We start from the raw sequence: 11279 nt of genomic DNA, 5'->3' as shown, positions 1-11279 counted from the left end.
AGAATATTTTTTTGTTGTTGTTTGGCTAATTCTTTAGCTTAAATAATTACAATTTTAATTTTATTTGTAGTAAATTTTAAATAGAAATTGTGATTATATTGAAGTAGTTTTTTAATCTAGTTATATTTTGTTATATTTATTTATGTGACAAGGATAAATGTAAAGAGATAGAGTAAAGCATTGTAAAATAGTAATAATAAAAAATTACATCTCGCCAAATCTCAGATCCAAAAAATCAATAAAGAAAAAACTTTGGTTTAAATATTTTATTTTTTTGCGTAATTTACATAATAAAATCCTCATCAGATCAAAATTATCGTTTTCTTCATAATTAGCTATATTTTTATAAATATATTCTTATTATAGATGATGACCTTATTTAGCTAGATCTGAAAGATTTGTAATTAAGATAAATATGACAATATAATATATGTAAAGATTTGTATGTCGTAATCTTTCTTATAAATAGGGTAATTGTGTTTAATGAAAATTGCACTTGAGTGTTGACTCATTCTGTCTTTTCTTTTATGAATTCACTCTACTCATATCTCTTTATTTTATAGTTTATAACGAGTTATTAGCACGATGATGTAAACGACCGAGGATGAACATATTTCTCATTTTCTTGATGCTATTGAAATATCACAACGTGTTCTCAATACTCAATTTTATGATATATTTGTTAGTGATATGGAAATAGCACAATTATAATTATTGATATATTGGTGCCCATGAAATATCAAGATGTTAATGACTCTAAAATAGCACAACATGATTTTATATTGAGAGAAATCATTATTAAGATATTATATAATACTAAATATTGCGAATCTAAAGATATTCATGATTGAGATATGATAACAGATACAAGTCCTATAAATATTATCGAAAGATATATCTATATCAAAGTATATAAATATTTATAAAGAAATATTGATCAAAATATCAAAGATTTGTTGATATTCATGAAGAATATTTATATAAGATCCAATATTTGACAATATTATTGAAGAATATTAATTTCATACCCTTTTGGTTGAATTTTTGTTGATAATCTTATGAATCGATAAATTTATTATAATTTCTTAAAGAATGTCGACATAAGTTCTAAAAGTGTTTAATTCCTAAAGAATGTGACTAAAGATCTAATACCTATAGATTGTACATTTTCTAGAAGAATATACGCACATAAGATATAGTACAAAGAAAGCGTAAGAAAATAATTTTATAAGTTGCATAAATTTGTGGTTGTTTGACCCTTTGATGCTCAAAGTATCATTTTCTCCAACTTGAAAGATGAAGAAAAAATATTTGGTCTTGAAATACCATATATAGGAATTTATACATCATCACATCTCACATATTACACAGTGATGTATATCTTTTTTCCAAGGAAGACTGTTACAACCAGAAATACACATGACTGACTTTCTTTGCAATATCATTCTGACTATTGATTTAAATAAAGAGATTATCAACAACTGAAGACAATATGACAGATCTTTTTACAAAATTATCACTACATCAAATTTTGACAAATAAGTGTACAAGTTCGGAATACGAAGAGTTGATGATTTTAAGTGATGCTTGCAATAGAGGAAGCAATCAAAGTTGTATTTTTTTTCCTCGTCTATTAATTTTCTCTCTTGGTTTTTAAAAACTAAATTTTTAATGAGACAATTAATAATTAGCGAGAGATATCGTACTCTTTTTTCTTCACTAGAATTTTGTTCCATTGGGTTCTTCCTAGAAAGGTTTTAACAAGATGCATATATCGTTGGGAAAACATCTAAAGAAATTATCTATTGATATATTCTTTTTCTTTCGTTCGGATATTTCCCAATGTATTTCACCGACAAAAGTTTTAACGAGACATTGTTGATTCTTGATGAAGTTTCTAATCATTCGTCTTGCCAAATGGATGTTTGAAGAATCGATTGTTTCTGCAAATAATCATCTAAGGAGGAGTGTTATAAATATATTCTTATTTTAGATGATTACCTAGTGATTCATTCTCTATTTTCTTTTATGGTTTATAACATATATTATTTTATACAATAACTATGGTGTCGCAATATAAATATTAATATAAAAAAATATTATACCCCGAATAGATGACCCAACCCAAGTTCAACTCGAATCGCCAAAAAGCCCGAGCCAATTGTATTTGACCCACATATGATACAATTAAATCAGGATAAGAATCAAACAATTCCCACTGAACCGGACTGATCTCACCCCAAGAAGCACTACACATAAGAAAAGGGCTCAGATAGCCAAGCACATATCACGGTTATCACATATCACGGCTATCCGAGTCGAGCCCACACAAATATTTCGATAATTTTAGATAAACACTTCCAAACATAAAATGGGCGAACAAATATTTTTGATAAGGAAAAAATACTCAAGATATTGGAATATATTCAAAATTTACCAAAGATAAAGAAGGTTGATACAAATACAGTAGCAATCTCGTATTGTTGGAGTTAATATCTTAGGACTATTTTAAATTACTGTTAGAATAAATACAATAATTCAGGATTGTTTGTTTCTTGACTTTTTCAATAGCCGTGGCCCTCAAATAAATTTGTGGACTGTTTTTTCTCTCCTTTCAGTTAGAGTTGTATGGCTATATAAGCCTTGTTATCAATAAAATCAATCACCAAATTTGCTTACATTTTCGTAACATTTCTATTAAGCCTTACAAATTGGTATCAGAGCCTCGTTGAGAGGCCTGACCGTGAGATTTCCGAGTGTGGTTAGGAACTGCAGTATCCTAATCTAAGAGAGCAAAACACTTGAGAGTAAGAGTGAAACACTTGGGGAGTGATTGAGAAATGGCAGCAGAAGGAAACATTGGTTTTGCTCAACCTAGCATTCCTAAGTTCGATGGAGATTATGACCACTGGAGTATGCTGATGGAAAACTTTTTGCGATCTAAGGAATACTGGAATCTCATCGAAATTGGTTACTCTGAACCTGGAGAAACAGAAGTTTTGACAGCCGCACAGAAAAAGACATCGGATGATCTTAAGCTCAAGGATGAAAAACTATCTCTTTCAGTCAATTGACAAGTTAATTTTGAAAATCATCCTTCAAAAGGACACGTCCAAACAAATTTGGGAGTCAATGAAGAGAAAGTTTCAAGGAAATGCAAGGGTTCAACGTGCACAATTCCAGGCACTTCGTCGAGATTTTGAAATTCTGGAAATGCAAGTTGGAGAATCGGTTTCCGACTACTTCTCAAGAGTGATGCTGGTTGCTAATAACATGAGAAACTATGGAGAAGACATGCAGATGTCAAAGTGGTGGAGAAAATCCTACGGTCCTTAACAGAACAGTTCAACTACATTGTATGTTCTCTTGAGGAGTCAAAGGACATGGATTCTCTCACTGTTGATGAGCTGCAGAGCTCCTTGATTGTGCATGAACAGAAGTTTCGAAGGAAAAATGGAGAAGATCATGCTTTGAAAGTAAGTACGGGGGAGAAGTTTCCTGCATGAGGAAGAGGTAGAAGCACATTTAGAGGACGAGGTAGAGGAAGAGGAAGACAAAGTTTCGATCGAGCCACGATTGAATGCTATAAATGTCACAAACTCGGTCATTATCAATATGAATGTCCTGCCTTGGACAAGGAGGCAAATTATGCTGAGTTAGATGAACAAGAAGAGCTCTTGTTGATGTCATATGTAGAGATGAACAACACAAAAAAGAAGAGGTCTGGTTCTTGGACTCGGGATGCTCAAATCACATGTGTGGAGATAAATCAGTATTTCATGAGATGGATGACACCTTTAGACATGTGGTAAAACTAGGAAATGACACTAAAATGAATGTACTCGGAAAGGGAAGTGTGAAGTTGATGGTGTGTGGAGTAACTCATGTAGTCACTGAAGTTTATTATATACCTCAACTCAAGAATAATCTTTTGGGTATAGGTAAACTACAGGAGAGAGGCTTGGCCATACTATTTCAATCAAGAATGTGTCGAATATATCATCCTCAAAAGGGTCTGATTATTCAGACAAACATGACAACAAACAGAATGTTCGTTTTGTTGTCTCAAAAGGAATCATGCTTCAACACCACAACACAAGACACAACTCACCTATGGCATTGTAGATATGCTCATCTCAGCCACAAGGGACTAACTCTGTTGCAATCAAAAGGTATGGTTACTGGACTACCCCAATTATCAGTTTCCTCTGTTGTGTGTTCCGATTGCATGAAGGGCAAACAACATCGTGATCCAATTCCAAAGAAAAGCAAGTGGAGAGCAACTCAGAAATTACAATTGGTTCATACAGACATCTATGGCCCTATTACTCCTGTTTCCAACAGTAAAAAGAGGTACATATTATGCTTCATAGATGATTTCTGTAGAAAATCATGGATATATTTTTTATTAGATTAATCAGAAGCATTTTATCTCTTCAAGTGTTTCAAAGTGTTTGTGGAAAAGGAAACTGGTTTGCCTATAAGTGTTTGCGTACAGATAGGGGAGGAGAATTTAACTCTATGGATTTTAACGAATTTTGCAAGCAGAATGGGATAAGAAGGCACTTAATTATGGCTTACACTCCGCAGAAAAATGGAGTAGCCGAACGCAAGAATCGAACGATAATGAACCTTGTGAGATCAATGTTATCAGAAAAAGGGATGCCTAAGACTTTCTGGCCTGAAGGAGTGAGATGGGCAGTGTATGTTTTGGACCGATCACCTACACTAGCTGTTAAGGAAATGACTCCAGAAGAGGCTTGGAGTGGAGAAAAACCATCAGTGGAGCACTTCAAAGTATTTGGATGTATTGGGCATGTTCATATTCCAGATGCTAAGAGGACAAAACTCGATGATGAGAGCATGAAATGTGTACTTCTTAGTATTAGTGATGAGTCAAAAGGGTACAGATTGTATGATCCTATTACAAAAAAAAATTATTTTGAGTCGAGATGTGTTTTTTTAAGAAGAAAGTCAATGGAATTGGGATGCAGGCTACGAAAAGGACCTGTCAATAGAATTAGAATGGAAAGATAGTGAAAGTGCTACCCATGATGAAGAAGAATGTGAAGAAAATACATAAGAGGAAGAAGCTGAATTTGATGAAACCGAAGATGCACATGTTTCCTCAAGTACCAGTAATGAAGTAGGCATGAATGCCAGGGAGAACAGAATTAGATATCCTCCCATGTGGATGAGAGACTATGTTTCAGGTGAAGGTCTATTAGAAGAAATGAATATGGCACTTATTGTATCTTCAGATCCAGTGAATTTTGAGGAAGCTGTGGAAAGTCTGAAATGGAGATTGGCCATAAATGAAAAATTATTTCTATTGAAAAAAATCAAACATGGAAGTTAGTAGATTTACCAGCTGGGGCAAAAAGAATAGGAGTGAAATGGGTCTACAAAACTAAACTGAATGAGCTCGGAGAAGTTGACAAATATAAAGCAAGGTTGGTGGTTAAAGGTTATTCCCAACAACATGGAGTAGATTATACAGAGGTGTACGCACCTGTAGCAAGAATGGACACTGTGAGGATGATCATAGCACTTGCTGCAAACAAAGGCTGGAAGCTTTACCAACTAGATGTCAAATCTGCATTTTTATATGGAGAGCTAAGCGAGGAAGTTTATGTGGAGCAACCGAAGGGGTACGAAAAGAAGGGAAATGAGCAGAAAGTGTACAAGCTGTATAAGGCGCTTTACGGACTAAAACAAGCCCCAAGAGCTTGGTTTAGTCGGATTGAATCTTATTTCATTAAGGAGGGCTTTCAAGCAAGTCACAGTGAACACACTTTATTTATCAAACGAAGCAATGAATGTAAGATTCTCATTGTGAGTATCTATGTTGATGATCTTTTGTTCACTGGTAATGATGCAGATATGATAATTGAATTCAAATGTTCAATGAAGAAAGAGTTTAATATGACTGACTTAGGAAAAATGAGATTTTTCCATGGAATAGTAGTTCTACAGAAGACAGAAGGCCTTTTTATTTGTCAAAGGAAATATGCAGCAGAAGTGTTGGATAGTTTTGGGATGAAGGAAAGCAATGCAGTCTGTAATCCCATGGTTCCGGGGTATAAATTATGCAGAGATGAGAAAGGAGGCAAAGTGGATGAGACTTATTTCAAACAGATTGTGGGAAGCCTCATGTATCTCACAGCCACACGACCTGGTCTCATGTTTGTTGTAAGTCTGATTAGTCGATTTATGGCCAATCCAACTGAGTTGCACTTCCAAGCAGCAAAAAGGACCTTAAGGTATTTGAAAGGAACCATGAATTATGGAATCTTCTACAAGAAGGGAGGAGTAGAAAACTTGTTGGCTTTCACAGATAGTGATTATGCAGGAGATATAGAAGATCGTAAAAGTACTTCTGGCTACATGTTTATGATGAGTGAGGGTGCAGTAGCTTGGTCATCTAGAAAGCAGCCCATTGTCACTTTATCAACTACTGAGGCGGAGTTTGTGGCAGCAGCAACTTGTGCATGCCAAGCTGTTTGGATGAGGAATGTTTTGAAAGAACTTGGTTATCTACAAGAAGAAAGCACCATGGTGATGTGTGACAACAATTCTGCCATCAAGTTATCCAAAAATCCAGTCTTACATGGTCGGTCCAAACAAATAGATGTGCGATTTCACTTTCTTAGAAATCTTACAAAGGAAGGAGTTGTTGATCTGGTTTATTGTGGAACTCAAAATCAAGTTGCTGATCTGATGACAAAGCCGCTAAAATTGGGAGATTTCCAAAAGTTCCGTGAAGAACTTGGAGTGTGCACTGTTCCCGAGATGAGCTAATTGCATTATCAATAACAATAAGTTCAAGGGAGGAATTGTCGGAGTTAATATCTTAGGACTATTTCAAAGTACTGTTAGAATAAATACCAATAATTTAGAGTTGTTTGTTTATTGACTTTTTCAATAGCCGTGACCCTCAAATAAATTTGTGGACTGTTTTTTCTCTTTTTCAGTTAGAGTTGTATGGCTATATAAGCCTTATTATCAATAAAATCAATCACAAAATTTGCTTACATTTCCGTAACATTTCTATTAAGCCTTACAAATTTCATAGAATTATCTTACCAGAGTTTTAAAATTATAAATTAAAGTGTGGTCCAAAGTTCTCAAAAGCGCAAAGCGTGTGAAAGTTTCAAGCTTTACAAGTTAAAGTTGGTTTAATATGAGATTAGTCAAGAATTTTTTTCACTTTTTTAGATTAAAGTATTGTCCAAAGTTCTCAACCATTTATTGCAGGTACAAAATTTATTTTGATGTATTTAGTATCTTTTCTTGTTTAAAAATGTATTATTATCTACTTTTTATTCAAAAATAAAATTTAAATTTAAATTTTATAAAAAAAAATAAAAAACAGACTGACTTATCTTGTGTTTCTAATTGAATGTTTTCCAATGCTCTTCGAATAAGGAATAGGTCTCTTGTGAGATGATCTCACGAATATTTATCTGTGAGACAGGTCAACCCTACCGATATTCACAATAAAAAGTAATACTCTTAGGCATAGTTTGGTACATGAGACAAGGGAGGGATTGATAAATAATCCTCCATATCCCATGTTTGGTACCTTTTTAAAAAACCCACGATATTATTATGGGCCCTTGATAAATAATTTTCAGAAGGATAAAAAAATACACTACAATTGACTTAAATACCCCCAATTTATAAATGATTTTTATATCTATGCTAGTAGGTAGAAATTAAAATCCAATAAATATTTTTATTTATTTTTATATATTATATACTATGATAATTATATAAATGAATTCGAGATAATTATATAAATAATTTTTATAAATATCAATAAAATTATTAGTATTACCGGATTAACTTTAAAAATTGATATTTGACTTGACTCACAAAATCAAGAACTCGATTATCATATTATATAATATATAAAATTAGGTAAAAATAAATAAATCATGCAAGCACTATCGGCATATGAACAGATAAAAAATATGAACTCAAGCAACAACTTTGAAATTATAAAATTTATTATGATAATATTAATTTTGTCATTACAATCTAATATATAAATTAATCACTCTTATTAAAATCATACCAAACATTAAATATAATATCCTACATCTTATTTATCCTTAACTTATCCTTGTATTATATATTACACATTTTTTTGAGAAGAAATCAGATATTATGCATTAATTAAATCCACAGTAGCTACATCCATCAACCACGATGGGTAAAAACCGTCCATCCAACATGAATGAAAAGGATGAGATAAAGCAAAATGAGCTAAACAGTGCGCTAACTTGTTTGTATTTCTATTAACATGATCTAACTTTTTAAATCTACCAGAAGTCAAGATATCTAATATGTTCAAGACTAACAGTCTCTGGTGGTTGCGAGCCTTAGACTTTGAAGTCACCTCTTTAACAGCATTACAGGAGTGCGAAAAGACCCAAACATCAGAAACATTACATCTAACAGCAAGCATCAAACCAAACTGAATAGCCGAGAGCTCTGCGTCCAACACTGATCTTGGTTTACGTATGCCTATGGCTGAGGCAGAAAAAATAATTCCAAAGTGATTTCGAATCACAGCACCCACACTATATTTACCAACAATATCATTAAACCCAGCATCTACATTAAGTCGCCACTGCCCCAACGGAGGAGGCACCCACCTCATACCCCTGCTACTCTGCACCTCCCCTGAAGCTAAATTCCAAGCACCTCTAGCTGTTCTAAATTGCTCAAGAATCAAGATATGACATTGCCCACTAAACTTTAATACATTTGTTGGGAATATGGCTATTATGTTTTAAAATACAAATCTCTTTCCAAATTGCTCAAGCAAGAATTGCAAACAATTCAAATTCAGCAGGTGAAACTTGATCCATTAGGCACAACCCACATGATATAAAAGACAGCACACCGTATTTCTTTAGATATGGCCAAAAAAGTGTACCTTTCCAGATATGCCTTACAAGGGGGCAAAATATTAGACAATGGCTTGTTGAAGCTTTCGAAGAGCTACAATAAAAGCAGCATCCATTGGCATGTACATGTCTTCTAAACAAGTCCAGTTCAGAGGGAATTAATTCATTGCTCGCACGCCAAAAAAATATTCGAACTTTCTGTGGGATGTTTAGCTGCCAAATCTTTTTCCACCACTTTTCCAACTAGAATGCCGATAGAGATTCATGTGGATCAAAGCATCCAATTTGAGCCAGGTAGCCCGATTTAACTGTGTACTTGCTTTTCTTTTCCCACTTCCAGAATCTAACATCTTCAATGTGTTGATTTCTCAAAGGTATATCAAGAATACATCATGCTTCGAAGGAAGGAAATCTGGAGCGTATCTCAACTTCATTCCACGTTCTGTTACATGAAATAAGTTCTTGAACCTTACTCAAACCACTTGAGCCTGTCATCGAGCTTTTCCCAGAAAAGAGACTAGGAATCCAGCAATCAGTAAGTGCATTGACGTGGGATCCATTCCCCACTCTCCACACTAATCTTTTTGGAATAAGATCTTGACTCCAAAGGATCGATCGCCATATGTAGGATGGATTCGATCCTAAAGTAGCATCCATAATGTCACAATCTTTAAAATATCGAGATTTGAGCGTTTGTGCCATAAGCGAGGAAGGCTCCGTAATAATTTTTCATACCTGTTTAGCAAGAAGAGCACGATTAAATTCAGAGAGATTACGAAACCCCATACCTCCATATTGAATCGGTCTACATAATTTCCTCCAGCAAGCCCAATGCATTCCCCCTCCTTCGGTTTTTTTATTCCACCAGAATTTAACGCACAACTGTTCCAGTTCATGGCATAATGAAATTGGTAGCTTAAAGCAAGACATTGCATAAGAGGGTATGGCTTGCAAGATTGATTTAATCAGAGTTTCTTTTCCTCCAGCAGAGAAAAACCGTGATGCCCAGCCATTGATCTTCTTGATAAGTCTTTCACGAATATTAGAAAATTGAATGCGCTTACTACAAAGAGAGAACGTAGGAAGGCCCAAATAAATTTCATGGCCTTGAACGACCGGTATAGAGAAGATAGTCTGGATTGCATTTATAGTATCCGAAGAAACAGTCGGACTGAAGGTGAGGGCCAATTTATCATAATTTACTGTTTGGCCAGCAGCTCTTTCATAATCTCTCAAACATCTTCGAAGCTGTATGCACTCTGTTTCCATAGCACGAAAGAAGATTAAGCTATCATCTGCAAACAGTAAGTGAGATATTTCTTGACAATTATGGGCAATTTTAACTCCTTGAAACAGTTTCATTTGCACCGCACGAGATAATATGGCCGAAAGTCCTTGGAGCACATAAAGCAAATAGATATAGAGATAAAAGATCACCTTGACGAATACCACACTTTGGGATCAGCTTACCATAAGTATTGTGATTAACATGGAATGAATAAGAGACAGTAGATATATAATTTAAGATCAACCTTACAAAACTTGCAGCAAAGCCTAACTTTAGCATGATGGCTTCCAAGTATCTCCATTCTACGCGGTCATATGCTTTGCTCATGTCTAACTTCAAAGCTCCAAATCCCTTCTTGGCTTTCCTGTTATTGCGAATCCGATGCATACATTCAAATCCAATAATAACATTATCAGTAATTAAACGACCCGGGACAAATGCATTTTGGAACTGATCGACAGCTATGGATAAGATTGGCGTTAATCTGTTTGTGATTGTACGAGAAACAATTTTGTAGCATGTGTTGCACAGACTAATAGGACGAAAGTCCTTCGGTATTGATGTCTCCATCACTTTAGGGATGAGAACAATGAGAGTTGAGTTCCAAGATGATAAATCACCATTTTCATTCAAAATGTCGAGAATAGCCTCTGTAACTTCATCACCCACAATATCCCAATTTTTCTGAAAGAAAAGAGTAGTAAAACCATCATTCCCCGGAGCTTTAGAATGATGCATGTCAAACAAAGCTTTATTGACTTCCATGGCAGTGTATGGAGCACAAAGATTACTATTCATATTATCATCCACAATCAGCCCAATATTAAAAATTGCTTCCTCAATATCATGATTAGTTGGATTAGAAGAAGTAAATATGTTAGCATAGTATTTCAAGAAAATCTATGCGATGTCTTCATTTTTCGAGCACCAATTCCCACATTCATCAAAAATCCCATTGATATTATTGATTCTTTACCTTTCAGATGCATAAGAGTGAAAAAACTTAGTGTTGCCATCTCCCTGAGCCAACCAATTTGTCCTAGCCCTTTGTTTCCAGTGCATTTCCTCTTGAC

This window comes from Primulina eburnea, chromosome 11 (assembly GCF_022965805.1).
Source record: "Primulina eburnea isolate SZY01 chromosome 11, ASM2296580v1, whole genome shotgun sequence".
NCBI classification, from domain to species: Eukaryota; Viridiplantae; Streptophyta; class Magnoliopsida; order Lamiales; family Gesneriaceae; genus Primulina; species Primulina eburnea.
This window is presented reverse-complemented; position numbering follows the sequence as displayed.